Source organism: Canis aureus, chromosome 16 (assembly GCF_053574225.1).
Source record: "Canis aureus isolate CA01 chromosome 16, VMU_Caureus_v.1.0, whole genome shotgun sequence".
Taxonomy (NCBI): Eukaryota; Metazoa; Chordata; class Mammalia; order Carnivora; family Canidae; genus Canis; species Canis aureus.
This window is the reverse complement of record NC_135626.1, coordinates 22,339,503-22,353,539: the sequence shown is the minus strand read 5'-3', so window position 1 is coordinate 22,353,539 and position 14,037 is coordinate 22,339,503.

Below are 14,037 nucleotides of genomic sequence, written 5' to 3'. Positions count from 1 at the left end.
ACCTGCCCTGTGGCTCTGTCCTCTGTCCCTACATCCCTTACTCAATCCCTCCCTGGCTTCAACTAACTTAACCCACATAACTATTGAATCCCTGATTCAGCCCAGGCATTGCTTCTGTGCCCTAGATGTGTTTATCCACTACCTTCTTGACTCTTCTATACAAGTGGCTCACCTCAAGCACCCCTTGACCATAACATATCCTTAACTGAATATTCTCTTTGTCCCCACTATTCTGCTCCTTTCCCCATATTCCCAGGCATGCATGCCAGACTCCTGGTCTTTGTCTTCTGTATCCTCTGCTGTTGCTCTTCCGAGACCCAATATCTGCCACGCTGATTCCTCCTTTCCCACTTCCACTGCCATGACCTCACTCCATCACTTGTGGATCACCACAGCCCCATCCTCACTCAATTTCTGCCTCTGTACACACCTTCGCCACACTTGGCCTCTAGGGGCCTGGTCTACTGTTTGCATCTGGTTTTGAGTTTCCTGTTGGAATTCCCCAGTGGCGTCCTGGTGCATCCAGACAGTAACTCATATTTCTAGCTCCACCCACCATGTCTTCTCCTGGGCACACTGACACCTGGCAGTTCCAAACCCTATGCTGTCCCTCAAATCCCTTAGTGTTTGCATGTCTCTGTGGCTTTGTTCTATTGGTTTCTCTACCCTGGGACCTCTTGCCGGATGGTGCCTGATAAGCATCTTCTCTTCCTATAAGTCTCACCTAAAGACCACCTTGTTGTACAGGTGTGGCTCAGGCTTCCAGGGAGAGTTATTAACTCCCTCCATCCACAATTCTGAAACCCAGTGTTTCTACCTCTATTTACTTATGGAACGTCAATTTATGCCAGGCAGTGTGCTGTGCTACATTTTATGATTCCAGCCCTCAAAATGACTCTGGGGTAGCTAATCCTCTATCCATTTGTAGGTGGGACAGCTGAGGCTGAGGCTAGTTGAGTAGTTTGCCCCAGATATTAGAGCACTCAAGGGTTAGGGGCAAAGCTGGTACCCAGGACTTTGGGATTAAGAGCCTCTTGGCCAGGTAGCTTTTCCTTTGATGACACATCATGATCTTTTGCTTGTGTGTTTCCTCCCCTGACTATATTCCTCAAGAACAAGGACTGTGCCTTTTTTCCCTTCCTCTTCTCTCTCCCCTCTGCCTAGCGCAGTACTTGGCATGTGATGGGAAGCCACGGGTCATGTGTTGAAGGGATGTGTGCACATATACATAAGGGACTACAGACGGCTTCCGTGTCCACAATCTCATGGAATCCTCACCAAAATACTGAAAACGGCCATTAACATCTTGCTTTTGCAGCCCTGGAACCTTGAGGCAAAGGGAAAAGCAAGAGCTGCAGCTTTCTTGTTTCTGTGGATGTGAAGAAATCCCACACTTAGAGCTTCAGGGTTGGACTAGGCCAGCTCCAGTAGAGACTTGCCAAGACACAAGAAGTTCTCTGAGTGGATGAAGTGTTGTTTCCAGAGCTAATAAAGCCAAGTTTCTTGCTGCATTCTCCAAGGGAGAGAAATGGAGTGCAGCGTAGCCCTCATTGGCTCCAGGTGAATAGAGAGTGCAAGGTCAGTCCCGCCGGGGTGTGACTTGCCCCCACAAACATCCGCTGAGTGCTGATGGTGTGCATGGCACCGTTCTAGGCCTGGCCAAGTTGCTGAGTTAATACCGCTGCCTGATTGTAACATCAAGGGAAATGAACTCTTAAGAAAAAAAAAAAAAAAAAAAGCAAGCAAAATATGCTGCTGCAAGTAGGGAAAAAAAGGATCATTGTGGATGCATATTAAGTATATCTGACACTGTGTATAATATATTTTCAATGCCAGGCAACTTGTTAGCTTCCTAATATGTGTATTCTGGGATGTTTGCAAATATGTTACAGAGCTCCGCAAACAGCTCTGCACGCACGCTGGAGAGGCTGCTCCCATTTTAAGCGGATACTTAATCTGTGGCTTTTAAACTCTCTACTGCCCCGGTTAGCCCAGGCCTGGTTTGGTGACCCCCAGAGCACCTCATCTCACTGACACCCTTTTTGTCACTGGGGGACAGAATGTCAATGGATCTGTCATCTTAGCTCAGCTCCCAATGGAAGGTGCAGCCCCACCATTGGGTTGTCTTAAAATCCTGGAGTGCCAGGACTAGAGGGCCCTTTCTAGAGCATTAAGTCCTATTGCCCATTTTACAGCAGAGTAAATTGAGGCCCAGATAGGACAGTCATTAGCTTAAAGTCACTGGTAAAAGGTGATGGCAGAAGTAGGGCTAGGTCCAGGCCACCCACTGCATCCCTGGACATCCTGTTTGGTGGTCAGAGTTTAGGAAAGAGGCTGCATCTGTGCCAGGCGTCATGACATTTTTGGCAGAGGCCAGAACCAGGTATCAGGGAATGAAGGGGGAGACAGCATCCATTTCTCAGGCCTCTGGGTAGAATAAAAGCCCCTGTCCTTATCCACAGTCTCCTCCCGGCACCTTGCCTTCCAGAGCAAAAGGTGTAGGCCCCAGCCCCAGCCAGTCCTAAGCCCTGCTGGGATGGGAACTGGAAGCCTGGTGGGGGCAGGTACTGTCCTTAGCTGCTCCCTCTGGCTGACTTGCTGTCCTCTGGCCTAAGGAACAGAGCTTGCAGGACTCACCCCACTAAAGGAAATCCCCACTCAACTTGGTTTTCATAATCTGCCTGCAGATCTTGCCTGGTTAACCCATTGGGTCATTTTAATTTTCCAGAAGCTTTTCGACTTCCCTTGGATCCTTAATCAGATAAGGGGATCTGTGTATGTTTGTGTGTGTGCCTGCACGCTCGCGCCTGCGCACGGTGCCTGGGCTCCCTCGGTTCTCCGCCCCCACTTTCCCCTCCCTCGCTCCGTTCCCTGAGCGAGCTCTCTCTCTTCCCCTCTGTCTCCATAATCACTTCCCATCTCTTCCAGAATGCTTAATGGAGTCTGGGATGGGAGGAAGGACGAGCGCATTTCCAAACGGGAGCCCGCCGGCACCCTGTCCTGCCCCGTCCCTGGTCTCTCTCCCTGTCATTCCGCAGGTCCATCTGGTGAAGGGTTTTGTCGGAGGAGGGACAGCATCTTCCTTCCCGGCCTTTGCTCCCCTCTGGGAGGGTGCTGGTCCCCCTCCCCTCCCCCACGCTCCGTTGTCCCTGGGTCCCCACAGGGCGGCCTGCGGTCTCCAGCCAGCGCCGGCAGAGGGGAACGTAACCGGGAAGATGCATAATCGGACGAGGAGGGATGCCAATGGCTGGCGGGGGGCGGCAATGCCCAGGGAGAGAGAGCCCGATAGGACGCCTCTAATAGCTTATCTCCTAATACTTGTTGTTTGAGGCTGTCGTCTTCCCCTTCGAGCCTGTCTGCCCGGCCAAGCGCGGCGCGGCTGGTGTCAGCAGCCTCCTCCTGCCGAGCCGCTCAGCAACCCTCTGCCGCGGTGGCCTCAGCCACGCTCCTCTTAGTGGGCATCTTCTCAAGCCCCGGGGTTTGGGGGTGGGTGGAGGGCCTTGGGGGGGGGCGGGGGTTCAGCTCAGCACCGCAGGAGGAAGGGGAGCTAAGGGGGCTCCATGCTTTCTTGGCAGATCTTTTCCTGGGCCCCAGCTGTCTTTGTTCCGCTGGGCCTGGTGTGGTACTTGGCACACAGTAGGCACTTAATAAATGTTTATAGTTCTGAACTGCATTATCTGTTGATGGCATTGGGTTGGACCAGATCCCTCCAGGTCCTTTCCGGCCCTCGGGGCTATGATTCACATATCTCATCAGGACAGCACATGTACTGTTTCTGGGCACTGCTGGGAATGTGGGGTGTTCAGAGCACCGGCTCTGTCTCAGGAGCTCACGGGATGCAATCACAGGTGAGAGTGCCGGGGCTGCTCAGCATGGATCAGTACTTGCGCTGTGTTTTCCAGAATGAGACAATACCCACACTCTAAGGGGCTCTTGGAGAATCATCTTGCCTTACCCCACTGTTTAGCAATTAAGTACTAGAAGCCCCAGGATGACTTGCCCAGGGCCTCCCATCCATCAGAGTTAAGGGGCAAACTCAGGGTGGATGACTCCCCATGCAGTGCTCTTTCTCTATAATAGCAGATTGCAGAAGAGTTAAGACCTGGACACAGGAGAGGTACCTGTGCTACAAAGCTGGGTCAAGCATAGTTGGGCACTTGGGATCTATACGAAGTCCCCTAAGGATTCAGGAAAAGAAGATACATCCTAGCATTTGTGGCCTTTAATCTTCAATGGTTTGTCTGTTCCTTTGTTCATTCATTCATTCATTCATTCATTCAATGATGATTTAATTAGCACCGTCTCTATGCCAAAAACGGGGAATTAACTAGACTGAGTCTTTTCTGGACAGGAGTTGGCTCCTCCTTGTCCCCACGTTGGCTCTGTGTCTCTAGCCTTGCTCTCTGAGGATACTGTCTGCCCTCTGGATAATGTTGATGCCCCTCTCAGCAACCAGGAGACCTGCTCCTGAGCCCATACAGGCAGTACTTCTTATCTGGCCTGTCCCTGCTTCGTGGATGGAGCCCAGGCTCTCTGCCCAGTGTGGAGCATATCCCAGCTGCATGCTGTGTGCCCCACCCCCGCCCCACTGATGCCAGGAGTGTGCCCTGGCTTGGTTGCTTGGCTGCCCCTGGATCACCTGGAGCCCCTATCCTTTCTGTGGCCTCAGCTGTGCCCAGAGAAGGATGATCTTTGTCCCCAGGGAACTCAGATGAACTGCTACGCAGGCTCTGACCTTGGGCCCTGGCTCTTACCAACTTTGTGATCCATGGCCTGCCTGGCATCTCTGTTGGAAAGCTGCTTCCTCTGGGATAAGGGTTTTTCTAGGAGAGGAGTGCTGTTTCCACAGCTGTCTGCCTACTTCCTGCTGCCACAGTGCCCTATCCTTGCCTGCCCAGACCTCCTCATTTGGCCTGCTCCTGCTGGTCCTCCTCCCACGGGACCTCCTCCCACTGAGGCTGTGATACTGCTTGCTCTCTGGTTGTAGCCGTCCATGGTCTGGCCCAGAAGTCTGTGATCCAGAGCCAATTGGGCCAAGCCACATCCCCAGGCATCTTCATGTGTGTCTGCAATGCTAAGTCCCAGGTGAACAGGCAGGAAGAAGTGGACAGGCACTTAGCAAGTCAAGAAACACCTTCCTGTCCTATGAGCTGAGGCGTAGTCCATAGTTACCCTGGAGAGTGGTCACACACTGGCTGATAGCTTGTCTCTCCCTGGGAGTCTGGGGTTGGGCTGGAGTCTCAGAGCTGCCTGCTTTGGGGCCGTGGGCAAAGGTGCCTGGGGGGTAATAGGCAGTCCTATTAGCATTGCCTCTCCCCAGCCTCCCTCCTCCTCTGCCCCATATTCACTCTGCTTCCATTATTGGCGGGTGAAGTGGAAAATAACCTGGCTCTTAGGGGAATGCACATCTCTGCTCCTTTCTCTGGCTGCTAATGGAACCAGCAGCTGTCCCCAGCCATGTGTGGCTGCCCTGACCCTCTGAGACTAGGGGGTGGAGACCAGCCTGGGGAAAGTACTTTGCTCAGTTCTGTTTCGGGGGGGGGGGGGCACAGAGCTAACATCATGCAGGGACCACTGAGAAACAGCAATAACAGCAATTGATTTGGAGGTGGAGCCTTGAACAGAATAATCGCAGCCTTCATTTACTGAGCACCTCCTGTGAGTCAGGCAAAATGCAAATTGTTTCAGTTGCATTATCTCATTTAATCCTCTCACTGAGCCTGGGAGATAGTAGGGCTTGCTATCATCTTCCATTGTGGGGACCAAGGCTCAGAGAGGTTAAGTAACTTGCTTATTATAGTCACGCAGCTAGAAAGGGCCAGAGCCGAGATCTGGACCAGACGTCCCTGACCTCAAAGTTCTTTCCTCAGGCTGCAGGAGAGCTCTGAGAAGGGCCCTTATTCCTATCCCCCACCCCTCACCCCCTGCCACTGGGGAGGTGGGGAGGCTTCCTGGGACTACCTGATACATCAAATCTGGAGCCACAATTGGAATCTTGGTTGAGGGACCTTGTGGGTCCCTCAGGAACACAGGATTGTGTATCACACCTTTTGAATGGTCTTTAAGGTCACCTTTGCCTTTTGTTTATGGTGGTTCTATACAAATCGTGTGTTTGTATCTTACCTTGTCTGGGTTGCCCACCTGTGTTGTGCTGAAGAAATCCACCTCTGGATGGACCCAGGGATCAGCCCATGCAGAATGGGCGAGGTGAGATAAGGCTGGATATGTCCTTGGAGGTGGACAGTGGAAGTTCCAGGGCCAGCCAGAGCATGACAGAGCAAGAGGGTGAGGCACGGGGAGCAGCCTAAGGCTGCGCTGTCCTGCAGGGAGTCCCGGGCCAGCTCCACACCACGGGGGGCATGGCAGGGGCTCAGAGTGGCTGCCTGAGGGGGCTTCATGGGCAGGCATGACGCCCTGCACATAGGAGGTGCTCAATAAATTCTTGGGTGAAGAATGAATGGGCTCCCTTCGGAATACTTCCTATTCTAACTTGGGAACACCCCTTGCATAAAAAGGAAACAAATGAATGTCTTTTGAGCATCTGCGCTAGGTTAGCCTTGCTGACACAGGCGATCTCAGCTCGTCTGGGCTTTCAAAAAAGAATGTTCAAGCCTCCCCTTGGGTTCCAGAACAGCCCCACTGCCTGCAGAAGGGCGGGTCCCCATCTTTCGCCAGTTCTGCTTGGGAGCCAGGTGGACTCCGTTCTCCCTCTCCAGCTTTAGCTCCGCTCATTCCAATCTTCCACTTTTGTGACAGTGCCGTGGTGGTGCTGCTCTTGAAGCCACATCCATTCCCTGAAAGGGTCGAGCGACAGCAGCAAGGCACAGACCTGCACCTCCAGGGCGTGCCCTGTGGCCCCTGCGCATGCACTTCGTAGGCTCCATGGATTGCGGGGAGACCGGGGGCTCTGGGGCCCAGGACTTGTGCTCGGGTGATCTTAGACAAGCTGGAGCTGGGTTTCTGATGTCGAAAGGCAACAGGGGGTCGGGGGAGGGCTCGGTGCCTCTCCCGTCTGGCTCTGCATCTCAGGTTCTGCTCTGTGCTTCCTCTCCCCACTACCAGGCAGTTCATCACATGGGATTTGTGACCTCTGGCTCTCCCATGCTCTGGCTCTCTGACATTGGGCAAGTTATTAACCTCTTTGAGCCTCAATTTCCTCATCCATAAATGAATACCCATCCCATGGGCTGTTGTGGGGATTAAATGAGATAATGTATGTAACCAGGGAAAGTGCTCAGAAGAGGCCCAGCTGATGTTTCTTTGTCCTCCTCCCCCTGGTTCCCACAACCATCATCATCATGTGGAGGCAAGACAGGGATCCCTGCTGCCACCTCTCTCAGCTCCCAGACAGAGACAGAGCCATCCCCAGCACAGAGGGGACAAGCTACGAGAGCTTCTGTTCCCTTGGAAAAGCCCTGCTGCGTCCGCTCTGCTTCACTCTTTCCAAATGTTGGAGTGTTTCTCCCACTTTTTTTAAAAAAAATATTTTATTTATTTATGCATGAGAGACATAGAGAGAGGAGGAGGCAGAGACACAGGCAGAGGGAGAAGCAGGCTCCACACAGGGAGCCCGACGTGGGACTCCATCCCAGGTCTCCAGGATCATGCCCTGGGTGGAAGGTGGCACTAAACCACTGAGCCACACAGGCTGCCCTCTCCCACTTTTTTTTTTTTTTAATATTTTATTTATTTATTCATGAGAGACACAGAGAGAAAGAGAGGCAGAGACACAGGCAGAGGGAGAAGCAGGCCCCGTGCAAGGAGCCCGACGTGGGACTCGATCCGGGTCTCCAGGATCATCCCCTGGGATGAAGGCGGCGCTAAACTGCTGAGCCACACGGGCTGCCCTGTTTCTCCCACTTTAAATTCCATTGTCATTTGGTTTGATCTCTGCCAACCCCATCTCCTGGAGCAGGGGCAGAACGACTGTCTGTCTCTGAGTTCTAGGAAGGGGAAGGAGAATGGCCAAGGAGAAAGCAGTATAGATGGGCCTGGAATATCAATCATATCCCGCTCAGGAAATGGTCCTGGGGCAGGGGCTGGTACAGGGAAAGAGGGGCCGAGAGAAGTCAGCTGGCCATGCCACAGCCCTGAGGCCCAGGACCTGGAAGCCTGGGAGGATTGCTTTGCTTCCCTGTTCTGAGAGGTGGATGGGTGGACCCAGGCGATCTCTGAGGTCTGTTCCAGCAGTAGCATTCTCAGGTTCTGTGGCCTGCTGGTAGAAATCGCCTGCCTCCTTCAATGGCCTTTTATCCTACCTCACCTCAACCTTGCCACCACCAAGGGACCCAGGCTTATAATTCAGAATTCCCTGCAAACTCTGTTACCAACTGGTATTCACCACTCAGACACCTCAGGGCACCCCTTGGCAGCCTGCAGATGTTTAGGGGGGACAGCTGGGTGCAGGCCTGAAAATCAGGAGTGGCCAAGTTGCACAATGCAAAAAACTTTCAACAGAGTCCTGGGTTCTGGTCCCAGCTCTGATGTGAGTTTCCTGGATGAGCCAGGAGGAGTCACTGCCCCTCTCTGGGCCTCAGTTTCCCCATCTGTGAAATGGGAGAGTCAGGCTTGTTGATTCCTGAATGACTTTCAACTCTATTTATCTAGGTCTCTGAACTTCTCAGATGCCTTAGGCTAGGGCCATGGTGGGGACTTCTAGGTTCCCAACTGCCTCTGGACCCCCTTCCTCTTCCTGGACCTTGAGACCCTTCTTTGCAGAGTAGGGCCATTACCCTTTGTCTTCTCGCCCCACCCCCTCCCATATTATGAATGTCTAGCTGTGGAAGTTGCTGTATTCGCCCCAGGGGAGTGGATGTGGACATGAAGGTGGACACAGGCCTCCCCTCAGAGGCACACATTCTGGTGAAGGACCAGAATGCACACGGACCATGTAACCACAGCACAGTTTGGGAGGAGGGCTATATGCCGGAGGTTAGAGGCCACGGAGGAAGTGAAAGGTCTGGAGGGAGGCCACTGCGAATCTTCACAGAAGAGGCCCCAGAAGTGAGTCTTCAAGGATGAGTAGGAAAACCCCGTTAATGAGGGAGAGAGTGTAAGGACATGGCGTGATGAGGAGCATGTGCAAAGCAGGGAGGCCTTCAGGACCCGAGGCATGTCTAGGGAAGGAGGTTCTATTAGGGTGTAAACTATGTCCCGCGTGGGGAAGTGTGGACGCCAAGCTACGGATGAGCCAGAAGGGAGGGTCTGGCCCTGATAGGGAGGACTTGGGACTTTATTTGTTGGTGACGAGCCATGTGTCTGAATAATCGTGGTGATAATAATGGCTATAGCACACACAGCACTCATTCTATTTCAGAGGCTGTTCTAAGCATGCAGTACTGTTCCATTTTATCCTCCCTCAAGCCCTAGGAGATATATGCTAGTAGCATCCCTATTTCCCAGATAAGGAAACTGAGGCACAGAGCAGTTATTGCTGAGGGTTACATAGCTGAAAGTGACTGGGATTCAATTCCAGTCTAGCTCCAGAGCCTGTACTCCAAGCTACCAAGGGGGTGGGTGTGGGGGTGGGGGTGGGATGCATCCCCAGAGGGTGCCAGCTGCCCAGCGCCCAGCGGTTCCTCATCAGGCTGGGCGCCCCTCCCGGGCCTGACCACTGATCACCGCTCACCCACTTCATTGGGCAGATAGGTGAGGGATGGCAGCCAGGAGCCTGGGTTTGAGGGGAGCATCTGTGCCCAGTTCTGAACATCTGCCTCCATTTTGATCTGATTACTCTCATCTTCTCTCTGCTGGCAGGAGACAGCACCTGCTTTCCACGGTCTTAATTAAGCTGCATTTTTGTTTTTATTTACTTAGCACCCGGATGGGAAGAAGTGTCTCCGGTGCACAAATGAGGAGTGGCAGGTGAAGAGATGGGCTGGTGCTTGCAAAGCTTCACTTTCTGAGCCAAGGAGAGCCTTGGCTACTGGCCTGTACACTGCAAACCTCCTAAAATCTCAAGGACTCCCCACTGACTGCCCTTACCGGGCAGGTCCACATGCCCTGATGCCCTGGGCAAGCCTCTCCTGGATTTTCAGCTGGAGTTCAAATCCTCCCTTCACTCTTTGGTTGTTCTGAGACCTTGGCTGAGATAGTTGCTCTTATGGAGCTTCAGTCTTCTCATTTGTCAAATGTGGTTACTAATGCTTGCCTTTCAGAATGAATGTGATATAGGGATGCCTGGGTGGCTCAGTTGGTTAAGCATCTGCCTTTGGCTCAGGTCGTGACCCCAAGGTCCTGGGATGGAGCCCCTTGTGGAGCTCTGGGTCCGGCTCCATGCTCAGCAGTCGCTTCTCCCTCTGCTCTTTCCCCTGTTCATGCTCTCTCTCTTTCTCTCTCTCTCTCAAATAAATAAATACAATCTTAAAAAAAGTGAATGTGATATAAATGATATTCCATTAAGCTGCTAGCCTAGGGCCAGCACACAGTAGGGGCTTAAGCACTTTCTCCGTGTTTTCTGTTATGCTCCCCAAGTCCCTATGAGGTCTATACTATTGGCATCCCCATTTTCCAGTTGAGGAAGCTGAGGCATGGAGGGTGACGTTACTTGCCTAAGGTCAGGTGGTAAAGGCTTCCCGTGTACCCATCTCTCCTTCTATCTGGGCCATCCTTCCACACTTGTCCTGCCTTTAGCCAAACTGAACTCCTCACTGCTCCCATTTCCCGCTCTGGTGCCTTTGTGCTTTAGTGCTTCCCCCACTCAGAAACTATTTCCTGATTTGTTAACACAACAGAATTTCTCTCTCTGCTCTGAACTTGTGTCTTCCTTGGATTTTATTTTATTTTTAAGATTTTATTTATTCATGAGAGACACAGAGAGAGAGAGAGAGGCAGAGACACAGGCAGAGGGAGAAGCAGGTTCCTTGCGGGAAGCCCAATGCGGGACTCAATCCCAGGACCGCAGGATCACGCCCTGAGCCAAAGGCAGACGCTCAACCACTGAGCCACCCAGGTGTCCCTCTTCCTTGGATTCCAAATCCGAGGGTCCTGGCTCAAACCCCAGCTCTGTTCCCCAACTGCATGCAGAGTGGGACCACAGGTGAGTCTGGTTCAGATCCTGCACTCACCTTTGGCTATGAGGCCTCGGGTGGTTGATTGAAGTGCGTCTCTGTTTCCTCTCTGTTATTATGAGTAGGAATACTCGCCAAGTGCCCAGCACCATTAGAAACAGTCCCTGGATTCTGGAGGCAGCCTGCCTGGGCTCAAATCCCAGCTCTGCTGCTGAGGATCCATATGACCTTAGCAGAGTTACTCAACCTTTCCGTGCCTCAGTGTCTTCATCTGTGACATGTTTTGAGGGTGAAATGAGATAATACACGTAGAACATTAAGAAAAATGCCTGGAATTTCGAGCGCAGTAAGCACTGGGTGCTCCAATATCTCAGGATTGCTCGGGGAGTAATTGAGACTGTGAAAGTGCTTTGTAAATTTCCAAGCCCTGGACCAACACAAGGGATCGATTTTTCTCCTTCTGCCTTGGACTTGTGCCATTTGTGCTGGTCTCATCCCTCCCAAGGGACAAGGATCAAGCCCCATGGTATGTGTCCCTCCAGAGGCTTTGTGCTAAGCCCTGTGCTAAGCCCTGTGCTCAGAATCAGGTGCCTGCTTGGGCAGACAGCCCTACCTCAGTTTCCCTGAAAGCCCCAGCTTTGGCCTCCCTGGAGCTGAGGTGAGCAGTTAGCCTTCTGGGTGGACCCCAGCCTACTATCTGGGGCTCCCTGTCAGTACTGCTGAGAATGCCTGCCGTGCACCATCCTCCTGGAGGGCTGGGGAAGGTCCACTGCACAGTCAAGGCCGCCTGGAGAGGGACAGGAGGAAATCTCTCAAGCCTGCCCCCTCTGCTCTGACTTGCCAGGAATCCAGCCCTTTGAGGGGCCCAGAGACCACTGGCTTGGCCCCTCCAGCCAGGGTCTCCCCTCAGGGCCCCCTAGGCAGGGGCAGGTGCTTTGCGGAGGCAGTGGAAGGACAGGTGGGTGCATGCGGGACAGAGCTCCCCACCCCCAACTTCTGCAGTTGGCTTTACTGTTCCAACAGGTCAGTGAGCTGCGGAGCTAATTCGGAGAATTGCCAAGGCAGCAGCAGCAGCTGTGCACTCAGCCAGCCCAACAGTCCGCCATCGGGGGGCTAACCTGGAGAGCTAGCACCGGCCCACTCCTCGTGGAGGCTGAGGGCAGGGCGGAGCCTGGAGAGCAGCCCCTGTGCCCACCTGCTCCCAGGAGGCAGGCATACTCACACAGCACTTGCTGCTGCTGGGGACACTCACATCTCGAGGTTCAAATCCTAGCTGTCATTCAGCAGCATGGGGACCGGGACAGGTGCCTTCATCTCTCTGAGCCTCTACTTCCTTATCTGGAAAATGGCCACAGTAACAGTGCCTACTCTATAAGGCTCTTAGAAGGATTTTTAACAGATTAGCATGGAAAGCACCAGGCAGTGTGTGGGGCACAGTGAGTACTCCCTATGCCTGTAACTCTGAGAGATTGTAGATAAGATGCCCCTGTCCAAAGTGGCCCAGGTGGGCGATTCACATTCTGTGGGACTTAACATTTCCATCTGGGTATATGACATGGAGATATGTTGTAGGACTATTCTCACTCTGTTTTCACAATTTTTCCCCCACTACTGTGGTGTGCCAGGCTGGGGGCCAGTGCTGACACCAGGTTAAGATAACTTGAACAAGACACAGTCCATCCCTCCTTCCATCCCTCCCTCAAGGAGCTCACCCTTTACGTCTTGTTGGTTGGGAAGTGGAACCACGGGATTAGCTGAGAAGCCAAGGGAGTGGGACATGGAAGGTCAGAGAGAGGGAGAAACTAGCTCTGATAGGGCCCAGGGCATCCTTGAGGGCATCCTTGAGTGTGAATCTGCAGTTTTCCTGGGACTAACCCATGGGGGGCCTTGACCCAGGCTGTTACTCCGCCAGGAGCAGGAAAAGACCATCTCATGTGCTCACTTCACACCCGGAGGTAGGGTGCAGGCTCAACGTGTACTGCACTGTGAGGAGACTATGAGCCCGGTTTGCCAAACTGTATGGCTACTGTGGGGCTGCTGGGTGAGGGGGGCTTCCTCATGCTCAGAGAGGATTCTCCATGACATAAAAGGCTGTGCAGAAATGGCCTTTACAGAACAAATTTTCTTGGTATCTTCTTTTCCTTCTCTTCCTCCTCCCCCTCCCCCTCCTCCTCCTTCTAAAGGAAATATGCTTGGTAAGAAACATGTGGCGGACCCCTGCATTGAGCTCCTGGTCATAGTTTCTTTTTTGGTTTACATTTTTTAAAAAAATTGTAGTTAATACACAACATAAAATTTACCATCTTAGCCACTTTGAAATGTATAGTTTAGTAGCTCTAAGTACATTTGCACTGCCGGGAAACCAATCTCCAGAACCATGTCATCTTCTAAAGCTGAAACTCTATATCCATTAAAAAAAAAAAAAAAAAAAAAAACTTTCTGGGGGCACCTGGGTGATTGGTGATTGAGCCTTTGGCTCAGGTCATGATCCCGGGGTCCTGAGATTGAGTTCCACATCAGGCTCCCCTGCCTCTCTCTCTGCCTGTGTCTCTGCTTCTCTCTGTGTGGGTCTCTCATGAATACATAAGTATCTTTTAAAAAACAAAACAAAACAAAACAAAACAAAAAAACCCTTTCTGTGTCTCCCTTGCCCCCACTCCCTGGAAACTACCATTCTACTTTGTCTTTATGAATTTGACTACCCAGGTCCTTCCTATAAGTGGAATCATACAGTACTTGTCCTTGTGGGTCTGGCTTATTTATTTAGCATCATGTCTTCATGTCATCCACGTTGTAGCATGGAGCAGAATGTCCTTCCTTTTAGGGTTGAATAATACTCTACCATCGTATGGACATACCACATTTTGTTTACTCATTCGTCTGTCAGTGGGCATTTGGGTTGCTTCGACCTCTCGGCTGTTGTCAATGCTGCCGCTGTAACATGAGAATGCAAATACCTATGCGAGTTTCTGCTTCGTCATTCTTTCGTGTCCCTACCCAGAAGTGGAATCACTGGATCAGACGGTAA